General features: G+C 45.7%; 1 protein-coding gene across 2 annotated transcripts in view; it reads left to right on the top strand.

The window, feature by feature from the left end:
* Positions 1-16,203, top strand: part of LOC124718909 (angiotensin-converting enzyme-like) — a 284,445-nt gene that overhangs the window by 209,897 nt on the left and 58,345 nt on the right. The window lies entirely within an intron of this gene.

Below are 16,203 nucleotides of genomic sequence, written 5' to 3'. Positions count from 1 at the left end.
GTGGTCCTTCCACGAAATATACATTGGCGGCAGTAGAAACGTTTTACAGTCAGCTCCAAATGCCGGTTCACTAAATTTTCCCAATAGCAGTCCTCGAAAACAGCGTCGCCATCCAGGCATTCCATTTGAGTTCCCGAAGCATCTTCGTAATATTTTCTTGTTGCTCGAACTTACCAATAACAAATCTAGCAGCCCGACTGTGAATTGCTTTGATATTGCCCTTCAATCCGACTTGGTACGGATCCCAAACAACCGAGCAGTACTCAAGTACAGATTGCACTAGCGCAGTGGCGCCCGCAGGAGGGCAGGGGGGGGGGGGCAGTTGCAGTTTATTGTTAACTTTTACAAATGCATTCTTGAACAAAATTTAAGCGTTTTCCCTGAAGGCACGCCCATTGTTCTTTCTTTACATATTAAGAGAGTCAGTTGTGTCATAAAGGGACGTTAAACACATACGTAAAAAAATGATATCTTCTTTGAAAAATAATCTACGATACAGTATCTATATGACGAAAAATACAAAATTAAAGATAGATATCTATAGCCGGAATATTCGAGACTTTAGTAACCGTAAACAATGCATATCTGATAAGGAAAGACCGTTTACATGTTAACAAACTCTGGGCATTACTAATAAGCTATAATAAAATAAAGCGAATCTGCCGATCGACAAACTACCACATGTGTACGTGGTCCCATTAAGAATGGTACCCATGGTGAGAGTTAATGTTGACTTACATGGTACTAAAATGTCACCCTCTCTGTTCCCACCTCACTAGGTACAAACCTCTTCATAAACTTCAACTGGCAACATAATACAATTGCACAACAAAACAAACTCGGCAAAATTTTATTCTTTCAAATTTCAAATAATGGTTAAGAATTGTCAGACGCTAATTTAAATTAGCGTATTGTATTATGTTCCTTTTCGTTTGCTGAAGAAGTGGTCGAGGGTACTGTGTGGCCACTAATATCGCTACTTGTCTGTAGAAGTAGGCAATATTCGTCATTGGAACTACTGTCAAAGAATGTGATTTAGCAAGGTGTGGCGTGAGCTACCTTCATTTCCGGAACGTTCTAGATGAGTCTTGCTATGTTCTAATAGGAACATATCGCATAAATATTTCCACATCCATCGCAAGAAACCGCTCCAAACGATCGCGCGAAACTCAAAGTCGCTGGCTTGCGGTCTAATGGACACCGCGCTGTTTCATTGTTGAACCAAAACCCCTTCCTCCCTCCCCCACTGTGGTACGATTTCAGCTTCTGTTCTTTAGTCATCGCTCAGTTTGGTTCGGCATCGCATCGCTTTAAGGGTTGTGTAAATTCATTGTGAGTTGTAAGTGCACGGTGGTGCATGATTGTGGTTTGCATAGACGTTTGTGCGTTGTGAAAGTAAAAGCGCATTGTATACAGTGGCAAAATGACCGATATACGTAAGTTTTTTGTACCTCATAAGCGAATGAAAACTACAAATGAAAGTGGAGGTGTCGAAGAAGATATGATGAGGTATCTGAGGAAAAGGGTGAGTCAAACGCAACCATTACTATTAAAAATTCCAGTAGTTGTGCTGATGGAGAAAATAAAGACGAAGCCAGTACCTCTGCTGGCTTCAAGTGCAGTTTACGCAGTTGAGTGTAGTGAACCGGTTTTTTCCGGACTGTTAACTTAAATCCAACTGCGTTCACTGCATGAGCAGTGTTTTTAAACGCTTTATATGGTGAACATTTTTTGCACCTACTGAGACAAAAACCTGCGGGCGCGCCTGCACTAGCGTCCTATATGTAGCCTCCTACAGATTAACTGTACTTTCCTGAAACTCTTCCAATAAAACGAAGTCGACCATTTGCCTTCCTCACTACAATCCTTACATGCTCGTTGCATTTCATATCGCTTTGCAACATTCTGCCTAGATACTTGAAGGACTTGACTGTTCAAACAAAACAGTACTAATGCTTTATTCGAAAATTATAGGTTTGGTTTCCTACTCATATGCTTTGGTTCACGTTTTTCTACTTTTAAGGCGAACTGCTGTTCATCGCACCAACCAGAAATTTTGTCTAAGTCGTCATGTATGCTCCTTCAGTCACTCAATGATGACATCTCCCCGGACACCACAGCATCATCAGCAAACAGTCGCAGATGACTTCTCGCCATGTCCACCAGATCATTTATGTATACAGAGAATAATAGCTGTCCTATCACACTTCCTGGGGCGCTGCAGACATTCTTGTCTCTGATGAACACTCACCGTCCAGGGCAACGTACTGAGTTATATTTTTAAGAAGGCTTCTAGCCAGCAAAGTATCTGGGAAACTGTATGGTCGAATCTTCGTTAAGAATCTGCTGTGGGGCACCATGTCAGACACTTTCTGGAAAACTAGGAATGTGGATACAATAATCTTACTTTTCTGGGGCGTCTTCGTCTCATATAGTTCTTCTGACAATGCGACTTAACTTCTGAGGTCATCAGTCGCCTAGAACATAGAACTAATTAAACCTAACTAATCTAAGGACATCACACACATCCATGCCCGAGGCAGGATTCGAACCTGCGACCGTAGCGGTCGCTCGGCTCCAGACTGTAGCGCCTAGAACCGCACGGCCACTCCGGCCGGCTTTCTCCTTTAGAGCCAGCCGCGTAGGAGGTCAGATAATGATATGATTATTAGAAAGATGCACGAGAAAAGCTGCTTATAAAAACTATTCTTCATTAACGACAGAATGTTTCAGCATTAATCACCAATGACAAGTAGCTGCGAATGCAATTTTGGTGAGGCCGTGTACAAATTCGAATATCATTTATATTAAAGTGACTATATTATACTCGTAGTATGATGTGACGTCCATACTACGTCGTTAGTGAACTGTCTTGTAACTGTCAATGTGTTGATTACATGGTAAATTACATAAATATATTGAAAATAATACGTCAACTATGGTTTGACAGTAGTTTGACAATTGTATGATTGAGTCGCTATTTGTTTACAAAGATTATACCGATGAACAGAGATATTATTTTACTAATTAAATTTTGTCACATTTATCTTTGGTAACACTAGAAATTTCAAACTACTGTCAAACCGTAATTAACGTGTCTTACCATATAATAAGAACACTGACAGTTGTAAGACAGCTCAATAATGACGTAATATGAACGCCACATTATTCTAGATCTGCGTACAGTATAGTCACTTCAATATAAACAAGTCAAAAAATGGTTCAAATGGTTCTGAGCACTATGGGACTTAACATCTAAGGTCATCAGTCCCCTAGAACTTAGAACTACTTAAACCTAACTGACCTAAGGACATCCGACACATCCATGCCCGAGGCAGGTTCGAACCTGCGACCGTAGAGGTCGCGCGGTTCCAGACTGAATCGCCTACAACCGCTCGGCCACATCGGCATGCATAAACGAGTCAAATTTATAAACAGCCTCACGAAAAATTGTATTGGCACATGCTTGACAGTGGCGATAAATGTCTAAACAGTCTGTCATTAATGAAGATTAATTATTATAAGCCGGCCGGAATCGCGCGACCACTCCGGTCGCAGGTTCGAATCCGTCCTCGGGCATGGATGTGTGTGATGTCCTTAGGTTAGTTAGGTTTAAGTAGTTCTAAGTTCTAGGGGACTGATGACCTCAGATGTTAAGTCCCATAGTGCTCAGAGCCATTAAATTAATTATTATAAGCAACTATTGTGGTGTACCTCTCTAATAAGTCTGTCACGTTATATTAAATGTTCAGTTAGCTGTTTGTGATTTCTTCCATTATACTCCCCAGCAACTTCAAATTTTCCAGCATTATGAGTTGTACCCCACCCACTGTCATGTTTACCGCATAGACCTCTTCTTTTTCTCGTTGTCACTATAGGCTGACATTTCTTTGCCTTAAATTTTCTACTATACCGTTGTACAACTTGTTCCTATATTGTTAGTAAATATGCAACTGAAGATCGGTGAAAAGTCGAGACGCTTCTTGGCGTAAATACAATTTTAAAAAAGCGACGGGTTGGTGTATTTGTTCTCGTGACAAACAATCAGAGAGTATTAGGAGTTTTTGGAGACGAGCAGCAGGCAATCACTCGCTGGGCTGCGCGACAGCCGATACGCGGTAAGCGGAGAGCGAAGCAATCAGCTGGCTGTGTTTGCTCACCGTCACCGCAGCCGAGCGCCACCCGATATGCCCGCAGGAGCGACGCCGAACGCCGACCTGACGCGTCGCCCGTCCACAGGGACGATCCGGCGTCAGGCATTGCTTTCCACTGCAAGCAGAGGCGCGACACTGTTTGAGTATGGCGATGCACTTCGAGCCAATGTGACAAGCGTGCGTAATACCGTGATAGGGATTTGAACAGTCCCCTGTTGACATGCACGGTCCATGGATTTGTGAGTTTGTTTCCATACCCGCACACGTCCATCCGCTCGATACAATGTGACAGGAGTCTCGTCTGACCAGGCAACATGTTCCCAGTCATCAACAGTCCAATGTCGGTGTTGACGGGCCCAGGTGAGGCTTAAAGCTTTGTATCGTGCAGTCATCAAGGGTACACGAGTGGGCCTTCGGCTCCGAAAGCCCATATCGATGATGTTTTGTTGAACGTTTCGCACGCTGACACTTGTTGATAGTCGAGCACTGAAATTTGCAGCAATTTGCGGAAGGCTTCCACTTGTGTCACGTTGAGCAATTCTCTTCAGTCGTCGTTGGTCCAGTTCTTCCAGGATCTCTTTCCGGCCGCAGCGATGTCGGAGATTTGATGTTTTACCGGATTCCTTATATACACGGTACACTCGTGAAATAGTCGTACGAGAAGACCCAGTTCATCGCTACCTAGGAGATGCTGTGTCCCATCGCTCGTGTGCCGTTTATAATACCACGTTGAGGCTCACTTAAATCTTGACAGCCTGCCAGTGTAGCAGCAGTAACCGATCTAAGAAATGCGCCAGACACTTGTTGTCTTATAAAGGCGTTGCCGACCGCAGGGCCGTATTCTGCATGTTTACGTATCTCTGTATTTGAATAACTATGCCTATACTAGTTTCTCTGCCGCATCAATGGAAATATATGAAACATGTAAAGGAGAAACGTTGTTAACCACAAATCTCTAGAAGTTGTGACTATGTGACTGATTTATAACAGATTTTTAAACGATACTTCAGTAAACGTTCAGACAGACAGTGGCTGTATGGTTTTTTTAAACAACAATGTGAGGGTTTTCTGTTAAAAACGGCTGCTGGAAAGGAAATGCTGTGCTCTGCTGTGCTGTGCAAAGGTACGGTTTCGATTTCTTTGTCGCAATCAGTCTTAACTAAAGTAGCAGATCATTTAAACCATTGGAAAAATAGTTTCTCCTACTCATATTCTTTCTCTTTCGACATAATTTTAAACAAAAATTACATACAGGACAATGTGCTGTGTTGATTTTTTCGTGGCCGGCCGCTCTGGCCGAGCGGTTGTAGGCGCTTCAGTCCGAATCCACGCGGCTGCTACGGTCTCAGGTTCGAATCCTGCCTCGGGCATGGATGTGTGTAATGTCCTTAGGTTAGTTAGGTTTAAGTAGTTCTAAGTCTAGGGGACTGATGACCGCAGATGTTAAGTCCCATAGAGCTTAGAGCCATTTTAACAATTTTTTTTTATTTTTTCCTCGCAGTCAGTTTTAACAGAAAACTGGAAAATTGTTTTAATGGCTCATCGCCTTATGATTACCATGGTACTACGGAAACGTCCGAAACTTCGTAATCCTACTACCTGTTCGTAGATTAAAAGTATGGGAAATACAGTAATTGAAACTACTATCCTTACAAATCCAGATAACAACACAAAAGCCGGCCGCTTTGGCCGAGGTGTTCTAGGCGCTTCAGTCTGGAACCGCGCGACCGCTACGGTCGCTGGTTCGAATCCAGCCTCGGGCATGGATGTGTGTGATGTCCTGAGGTTAGTTAGGTTTATGTAGCTCTAAGTCTAGGGGACTGATAACCCCAGAGGTTAAGTCCCGTAGTGGTGAGAGCCATTTGCACCATTTGATCCAACAACAGAAAAACGATTATACAACAAACCTTAACCAACACCGCCTACAAATTGAAGTGCAGAGGAGAGATGTCGGATGCCTTTGAAATAGGGACAAGAGTGAGACAAGGAGATGGATTGTCGCTGCTGCTTTTCAGCTGTGTTTCAGAAAAGATCATCCGAGACTGGCGGAAAAAAATAAAAAGTTCGGTGGTATAAAATGGGGCAGCGCTAGGATACTGATATATGAATCTCACAGTCGACTGCCTAGATGATGTAGTGATCTTTCCAGACAACATACAAATGCGAACAAAACACCTTAACCAAGTGAAGACACATGCAGCGAAGGCCTAGGTTCCGCGATATGTAAGTGGTTCGAAGACTTCTTAAGTACGTTGCACTCGATAGCGAGTGTTCATCAGATACAGGGGTATCAGTAGTACACCAGGGAAGTGTGGACAGAACCGCTATTGTACTTTGTATACATAAATGATCTGACGGACAGGGTGGGCAGGAATCTGCGGTATTTTGCTGATAATGCTGTCGCGCACGGGAAGATGTCGTTGAGTGACTTCAGGAGGATACAAGATAACTTAGACAAAGTTTTGAGTTGGAGTGTTATGCAGATGAGGAGGAAAAACAATCCCGTAATGTCCGACTGCAGAACTGATAGTGAAGCGTGACAGTCGTGTCGATTAGATATGTAGGCGTAACACTGCAGAACGATATGAAATGGAATGGGCACGTGGCTTAATGCGGACGAGTACGAGAAACAGTCATGTAACGTCCGAATACAGCATTAGTAGGGTGCAGCTTGACACAGTCATTTCGATTAAATATATAGCCGTAACGTTGCAAAAGGAAGCCGAACGCGCGAGTTCGTTTTATTGGGAGAATTTTGGGAAAGTGTAGCTCATCCACAAAGGAGACGACTTACATAACGCTAGTGCGACACGTTCTTGAGTACTGTCAGCGTTTTTGGGATCACCGCCAGGTCGGATCAAACGAAGACATCGAAGCGATTCACAGGGGGGGTTCGATGTGTTACCGATAGGTTCAAAAATGGTCAAATGTGTGTGAAATCTTATGGGAATTAACTGCTAAGGTCATCAGTCCCTAAGCTTACACACTACTTAACCTAAATTATCCTAAAGACAAACACACACACCCATGCCCGAGGGAGGACTCGAACCTCCGCCGGGACCAGCTGCAAAGTCCACGACTGCAGTGCCTGAGACCGCTCGGCTAGTCCCGCGCCCGATTGGTTCAATCAGTACACAAATATTCCGGAGATGCGTGGTGAACTCAACTGGGAATCCCTGGCGGGAAGACGATCGGCTTTCGGCAAAGCACTAATGCGCAGATTTAGAGAACCGGCGTTTGAGGCCGACTGTAGAACGATTTTACTGCCGCCGCCCTACATTTCGCGTAAGGACCACCAAGATGAAAGACATTAACGCTCGCACGGACGCTTTTAGGCAGTAGTTTCTCCCTCGCCCTATTTGCAAGTGGAACAGGAGAGGGAATGAGTTGTAGTGGTATAACGTATCGTTCGCCATGCACCGTGCGGTGGTTTGTGGAGTATGTATGTAGATGTAGATCTGGCTTTCACTGAAGAATTTAGTGCCAATTCCAGTTTGAAAACGGGGATCATAACAAATATTACGTCATGTTCTTCCTCTCTGAGGTTAGTTTCACTCCTGTGGCTATATGTTTAAGACCCTCAGCTTTCTGTTACGAAGGTAAGCCTTCAGCCATGTAAGAGGGATGCTATAAATGCCATAAAACTTTAGTTTTCCAAGTGTACTCTTGTGATCCACACTGTCACTGGCTTCGGCAGGGAAACAGCTGTGGGGTGTCCCATGCTTGTGTCGTTAAGCGGCCGTGTGGAAAGGCCGTTATGCATCGAAAGACTCGAAGCGAAAGAAACAGCGCCGTCTCACGCCAAAATAAAAAAAAGTAACAGACGGGGGCTTGTGTCTCTCTGCGTGACCAGCACGGGGCGCTGGAGCGGAGCGGTTCGCTGACCTGTGCCTGCAGCCTAGCCGCCTAGCGCCCAACTGGTTTGGCGCGGCCTCCGAGGACAGGGCGACGTTCAGCTGGCCGCGTGGTCACTGGCCTCTGCTGCCGGTGGCCGAGGAGGCGAGGGCCAGGCGGTGGCTACAAAAATAGACCTCAGGCTGTCAGAGACAACTATGGCCACAGTTATACGATTGATAGAGGATCGTGCACCCGTGTTCAGAAAAAAAACAAGGCACCTTGAACGACTAGAGATAGAACGTTCGTAGTCACGGAACATGTGCATGAGTACGTTCTGCAGAAGCATGAACCATGTCGGCCCGCGGGTTCAAGGTCAACATCGATATCGCGGCGCAGCACCACCTACCGTAAGATGTGCGTGCGGCTCTCATTGTCGCTGTAAACAGAAGGTAGCGGATCAGTGTGACTCGAGCAGACGTGTAGGGTACCTCGCAGATGTGCGCGAAACGGGTCGTCGAATCAGTGAGTTTAAAAGAGGGCGCATTATTGGCATGAGAGAATGTGATGCACCCATCCGGGAAATTGCTGCTCGTGTGGGACGAAGTGTTACGGAGGTGCAACGGGTGTGCGCAGAATGGTTCACGGAAGGCCGTAGATGGGTCAGGTCGCACCACCCAGACCACACTCCGAGAAGATCGACATCTCATCCGAATGGCATTGCAGGGCAGATCTGCGTCCTCCTCGACTCTGGCGCAATAGTGGAACACATGGTACACTGTCAGGGGTAACAGTCAGTCGCCGTTTATTACGGCACTGGTTGCGTGCGTGTCGTCCACTTCTCCGCCTACCTTTGACGAACGTGCAGCAACATGCTAGACGGCAGTGCTACAGGGAAAGATGTCACTGGGGATAGGAATGGCATCAGATAGCGTTTTCGGACGAATCCTGATTCAGTTTGTTTGAAAAAGATGGCCGTGTTGTAGTTAGCCTCTGGCAAGGGGAGCGGCATGGCAGTGAGTGTATTCGCAGAAGACATACGGCACCACCTCAAAGCCTTATGGTGTGGGGTGCTATTGACCACAAATACAAATCACAGCTGTGTCCAGGGCACTTTGATCAGTGTGACCTTCGTGAATGACATCCTACGAACCGTAGCCGCAACCTTTCTGGACACCACTCCACAAGCCATATTTCAACAAGACAATGCACGACCACATGTTGGTGCACGAACACGTGCCTTCTTGGTGTCACAGGATATCAGCCACGTGCCTTCTTGGTGTCACAGAATATCAGCCTGGACCGCCAGATGATCTGACTTGTCGCCAATCGAAATTGTGTGGGATATGGTGAAACGGTTGGTACAGCGCTGTGACCCAATCCCAACCACCACAGATGAACATTGGAACCAGGTGAATGGAACATGGGTGGCTATACCAAAGGACGCTATTCGCGCCTTATGCGCGTCGATGCCATCTCGTGTGGAACAAGTTATCAGGGCCCGTGGCGAACCGTGTGCTTACTAGGCAACAGGACACATGCTGAACAGAGGTGACTGAAATGCTAATCGTTTCTGCAGAACATAATGCTGTACATGTCCTGAGAATATGAACGTCCTATATCTAGTCGTTCAAGGTGCTCTGTTTTTTTTTTTTTTTTCTGAACGTAAGTGTATTTCGAGATCGGTCACCGATGGTCAGACAATATAAACGGCAACCAACTTTTCGCAGATGATGCAGTTATCTACACTGTCTGGCAAAAGAAGTGAAGAATCCAAAGGACATGGTGAGGTGTCAGAGTAACTTGGTTCAGGTGCACACCATCGGTGGTTATGCAAATGATTAGAATAGCAATACTCTGTGACAGGTAGAACGTCCAACAGAATGCATTACTTTTTAAATCTCGCAGCAGTGTGAAAATTTCATTCTGCATTAGTTTTGTTGTGTTTAGTGATGTTACCAGACCTGCTGGCGTAAATAAATGCCATTAACAATGTCATTCTGAACTACCTCGAAGAGAAGATTTATTGACAACTAGCCAACACGGGTTCAGAAAATATCGTTTTTGTGAAACGTAATTAGCTCCTCAGGAGTGAAAATTACCTATCAGTTTAATAAGTCACGGCTGCAAAATACTAACACGAATTCTTCACTGACGAATGGAAAAACTGGTAGAAGCCGACTTCGGGGAAGATCAGTTTTGGATTCCGTTAGAAATGTTGGAACACGTGAGGCAATACTGACCCTACGACTTATCTTTGAAGATAGATTAAGGACTGCTGAAGATTTTTCACAAAAGTGCTAGTCAACTAGGCCTATTTGACTAAGGCAAACACGTTCTTCGTTATTTCTAAGCGAGAGGTCAAATATCCATCACAGATTTAGTTTTAACAATATTTTAATATAAAGAAGTATTTTCATAAATATTTTCATCTCCTATTTCACCCCCTTAGAGGTTGAATTTCCAAATAATTGAAACACTTATCTTTTTAATTTCTGAACGAGGAGTGAAATATCAATTTTCGTAGATGAGGCTTTAATAATGCTTCAAAACAAAATCACCCCATTTTCTTCCCCTTACGGGTTGAATTTCAAAAAATCCTGAAGCAGGTATATATTTTTTATGTCTGACCGAGAAATCTAATACCAATTTTGGTAGTTATTGGTTTCAAATTGGCTTAATAGCGACATATTTTCAACAACCTCTCATCGTGTATTCCACCGTCTTAGAGGTGGATTTTCGAAAAATCTGTTCTTGAACGATCTCTCCGATGTAATATATCGACAAGCTCTCCAAATTTCAAGTTTCTGTCCTTGGCGGTTTGGCCGAGGCGATGATGGGTCATCGAATCAGTCAGGACATTTTCTTGTGTATATGAACGTATTCCGTCTTTTCTTCATTAAGAGGCAAAAGGAGGAGTCGTATGGCATTGTTGGGTGGGCGATGCCAAGGGCTAGGTTGTAGGTTCAGCCACCTAATCGCGACTGATGTACCCATTGCGTGAGCCTGTCCGTGGTGTCCTGTCTGTGTTGTTATGGATGGAGGTAAGGGTGCAGCACACAGCCTACTGCTCTAGCAAAGCACCTAGGGATGGCCGATTATAGTCGGTTAATTGGTCTTTCCAGTTCTTTAAACGAATCGATTAATCAAGCACACACAGCTTACATTTGAATAAGCCTTTATCACCTTTCTGAAAATGTTTCCATACTGCACTTGGTTTCTTTGGTTGACCGATTGTAACTTAGGGCATATGTACACACAGTAACTTGGAAAATGGACACAACGATAAGGCTTGGTTACGGACGGAAATTCGATTGGGTTATGGGGAGCAGAGGAAGAATGAAATTAATTTCCTTCATCATAATCGATGTTTTCGAAAAGCCTGCAACTGTGTGATTCATGATTTAAATAATGAAAAGCTGCACCAGTTATTTTTTCATGCTTAGCATCACGCGTTTCCAGAATTTATTCTGATTTTCAAGTGAATTTGTTTACATAAACATTGTTTACATGCAAATATCACAAGAAATATTTATGTACACAAATCACTCGAAAAAGAGAATAACTTCTCCAAATGCGTTGTGCTAAGCATGAAAAAATAAGGAGGAGATTAGCGTTGAACGTCCCGTCGACAAACAGATCGTTAAGACGGAGCACAAGCTCGTATTATGGAAGGATGGAGAAGGAAATCGACCGCGCCCTGTGAAAGAAAGTATCCCGCATTTGCTTGAAGCGATTTAAGGAAATCACGGAAATATTAATCAGGATGGCAGGACGTGGGTTTGAACCGTCGTCCTCCTGTATGCGAGTCCAGTGTGCTAACCACTGCGCCACCTCGCTCGGTATGAAAAAAAAAAAGTAAACTGGTGTAGTTTTTCATCGTGACTTCCAGTAAATAAATAAGTTCCGTGATAGCTGAAAGAGTTACCCACGCTTCAGTGAACACAATTCTAAAATCATAAGAGCTTTACGTTCGCCGGCCGGTGTGGCCGAGCGGTTCTAGGCGCTTGAGTATGGAACCGCGCGACCGCTGCGGTCGCAGGTTCGAATCCTGCCTCGGGCATGGATGTGTGTGATATACTTAGGTTAGCTCGGTTTAAGTCGTTCTAAGTTCAAGGGGACGACCTCAGATGTTAAGTCCCATAGTACTCAGAGCCATTTGAACCATTTCTTTACGTTCAAAACAGTGAATTAAGTTTCTGTAGTTACACGCTCTTCATTGAGCAGAGTCTTCAGGTTAGGTCGATACGGGAAAATAAGTTTCTCACTTTAGATTCGGAACCGGAGTACAAACCCTAGCTTCAGTCAAAATGAATATACATTTAACAACTATTATGGCGTTCTTTGCTAAAGAAGTGTTGAAAGCCAACAGTAATGAAATATCTAAGTCTGACACTATCTTGTCGGGTGGACGAACAACAGTACAGTTATACTCGTACCAAGTCCCAACGTGCACGTCGCTGAACCCAGCTGAGGAGGTGGCGTGCCCTCCAGAAGTGGATGGCGCAGTGATCATCAGGTTGCAGGCTGCGGCGGGACCGCTGTCCGGAACTCGCGCGCCGGGCTAAAGTAGTCGCCTCGCAGATGGATATTTGCGGACCTGTTTTCAGCAAGTGATACGACGGATGCATGAAAAAAATGGTTCAAATGGCTCTGAGCACTATGCGACTCAACTGCTGTGGTCATCAGTCCCCAAGAACTTAGAACTACTTAAACCTAACTAACCTAAGGACATCACACACACCCATGCCCGAGGCAGGATTCGAACCTGCGACCGTAGCAGCAGCGCGGCTCCGGACTGGAGCGCCTAGAACCGCACGGCCACCGCGGCCGGCCGGATGCATGAAGAAGTACGGTTTGCCAACGACCTCCACTGTCGCTGTATACACTGCCTGGTGAACTGGCCGGAGTGCTGTTGACGCCATCTGCTGGTCCGGCCACAGAGTTCTTGGGTTGCTGCGAAGTTCATGTCGTGTGCAGTGTAGGGGCTGAGCTCGCTGCAACCCGCATAACGAATGACTCGTGCGTGTTGCCGTCGTCAAGTGTTGTGTCAGACGCCACGGCGTCTCCCTTATCTTACACTGAAGAGCCAAAGGAACTGGTAGGTTAGTGTGTTAGTGTTGTTTTAACGTCACGTCGACAACGAGGTCATTAGAGACGGAGCGCAAGCTCGGGTTAGGGAAGGATGGGGAAGGAAATCGGCCGTGCCCTTTCAAAGGAACCATCCCGGCATTTGCCTGAAACGATTTAGGGAAATCACGGAAAACCTAAATCAGGATGGCTGGAGACGGGATTGAACCGCCGTCCTCCCGAATGCGAGTCCAGTGTGAGGAACTGGTACACCTGCGTAATATCGTGTAGGGCTCCCGCGAGCACACAGAAGGACTCGCCTAATGTCTGAAGTAGTGCTGGAGGGAATTGACACCATGAATCCTATAGGGATGTCCTTAAATCCGAAAGAGTACGAGGGGGTGGAGATCTCTTAAGAACAGCACGTTGCAAGGCATCCTAGATACGCTCAATAATGTTCATGTCTGGAGAGTTTGGTAGCCGCGGAAGTGTTTAAACTCAAAAGAGAGTTCCTGGAGCCACTTTGTAGCAATTCTGGACGTGTAGGGTGCGACATTGTCCTGCTGGAATTGTCGGTCGGAAAGCACAGTGGACATGAATGGGTGCAGGTGACCAGACAGGATGCTTAAGTACGTGTAACCAGTCAGAGTGGCATCTAGACGTATCAGGGCCCCGTATCACTCCAACTGCACACGCCGCACACCACTACAGAGCTTCCATCAACTTGAACAGTCCCCTGCTGACATGCAGGGTCCATGGATTCATGAGTTTGTCTCCATACCTGCACACGTCCATCCGCTCTATACAATTTGAATGGAGTCTCGTCTGACCAGGCAACATGTTCCCAGTCATCAACAGTCCAATGTCGGTGTTGACGGGCCCAGGCGAGGCTTAAAGCTTTGTATCGTGCAGTCATCAAGGGTACACGAGTGGGCCTTCGGCTCCGAAAGCCCATATCGATGATGTCTCATTGAACGTTTCGCACGCTGACACTTGTTGATGGCCCAGCATTGAAATCTGCAGCGATTTGCGGAACGGCTGCACTTCTGTCACGTTGAACGATTCTCTTCAGTCGTCGTTGGTTTCTTACTTGCAGGATCTTTTTCCGGCCGTAGCGATGTCAGAGATTTGATGTTTTGCCGGATTCCTGATTTTCACAGTACACTCTGGAAATAGTGGTACGGAAAGTTTCCACTCCACCGCTACTTCGGAGATGCTTTGTCCCATCGCTCGTGCGCCAACTGTAACACCACGTTCAAAAGCACTTAAATCTTGATAACTGCAATTCTAGCAACAGTAACCGATGTAACAACACTATAGACGTTGCCGACCTCAGCGCCGTATTCTGCCTGTTTACATATAGCTGTATTTTAATACACATGCATATACCAGTTTGTTTGACGCTTCAGTGTAAAATACTCCGTAGCTGTCTACCTTGAAAGTTTGTACACCCACATGTTTTGAAAACAATAATATTGTCTCGAAAACATAACACGATTAGATAAATATTCTCCTACTTCGGACCAATATTTTCATTAGGCTTCCAAGACAAATTAAGGAACTGTAAAGACTCCACTTGGATATATCGCTAATGCAAGTTCTCTGTCCACCGGCTGGGCGATGTAGCGCAGTGTGGCAGTTTAGTCACTGTATTGCTATTCAGGGGAAAGTGAGGTTCATGCCCACCACTTCTCGTACAGATTGGATTAACATGAAAACTGTGTTACTTTCTTTGAAAAAGCAATGTACAGTATTCTTCTTGCAAGAGTTGTTGATGAAATGCATGGAGCAAAAACGGTGATACCCGCGTTCGTAGCTGAGGTCGCTTACGTACGCCTTTGCGGTGGCGTTGGACTCGATTGCACGCCGGTTTGAATAGTGGAAAACAACCGACGCTCGGAAATCTGGTATTTGCTCGGCCTGGCAAGATCAATTCGGGCCTAACGGGGGAAACGACGGCGAAAATCTATTTTAGAAGTTTGATTTTGGTCTCCGCAAGTTTCGTCGCTAATGAACGTGGCGAGTGTGGAGACATGCCTAGTAGGATGCGAGCATAGCCGCGGCGGCGCAGGCGCGGGCGGAACCCGGAGGCCGCACGGCGTAGAAAGTCCCGGTTGACCTTGCCACGCCCTTCCACGGCCATCGGCCCGCAACGCCGCAAGATCGCCCGCCTTGCGGCTGCAGCTCCAGCTCCAGCGCTGGAGGCGGCCCGAAGTGGCCGGAGCGGAGGCGGAGGTGAAGGCCGCTAGAGGCGGACCAGCTGCTCGGCCGACGAACCGCCGCCACTACACGCTGTGACCCCGTGTGCAGCCGGAGCGGCGTCGGCCACGGCGTGGCCAGCAGCGCCATGTCTTGTGGCCTTCGGGTCCAAAATAAGCCAGCCATTCCACCTAGCCCGCTTTTACGTCAGCGCTCTTTGTCCAAGTTGATCCGTTGACGACACGGAAACTTTCGTTAATTTTGGGCCAGGTGCTCTTTTTAATCATTTTCTGTACCACTTGTGTGATTATTTATGTTGTTGTTGTTGTTGTGGGCTTCAGTCCTGAGACTGGTTTGATGCAGCTCTCCATGCTACTCTATCCTGTGCAAGCTTCTTCATCTCCCAGTACCTACTGCAACCTACATCCTTCTGAATCTGCTTGGTGTATTCATGTCTTGGTCTCCCTCTACGATTTTTACCCTCCACGCTGCCCTCCAATGCTAAATTTGTGATTCCTTGATGCCTCAGAACATGCCATACCTACCGGTCCCTTCTTCGTGTCAAGTTGTGCCATGTTTCACTTCCATACATGGCTACACTCCATACAAATACTTTCAGAAAAGACTTCCTGACATTTAAATCTATACTCAATGTTAACAAATTTCTCTTCTTCAGAAACGCTTTCCTTTCCATTGCCAGTCTACATTTTATATCCTCTCTAATTCGACCATCATCAGTTATTTTGCTCCCCAACTAGCAAAACTCCTTTACTACTTTACTACTTTAACTGTCTCATTTCCTAATCTAATTCCCTCAGCATCACCCGACTTAAGGGGCTCCGGAACGCCCTATACTTGCAATGTTAAAATAACGCTTATAAATTACATCTTTCCTCACAAAGTATTTGAGGTAGGAAGTTGAACTTTTTACAGATTATTTATTGGA

This window comes from Schistocerca piceifrons, chromosome 10, assembly GCF_021461385.2.
Source record: "Schistocerca piceifrons isolate TAMUIC-IGC-003096 chromosome 10, iqSchPice1.1, whole genome shotgun sequence".
Taxonomy (NCBI): Eukaryota; Metazoa; Arthropoda; class Insecta; order Orthoptera; family Acrididae; genus Schistocerca; species Schistocerca piceifrons.
This window is presented reverse-complemented; position numbering and strand designations above follow the sequence as displayed.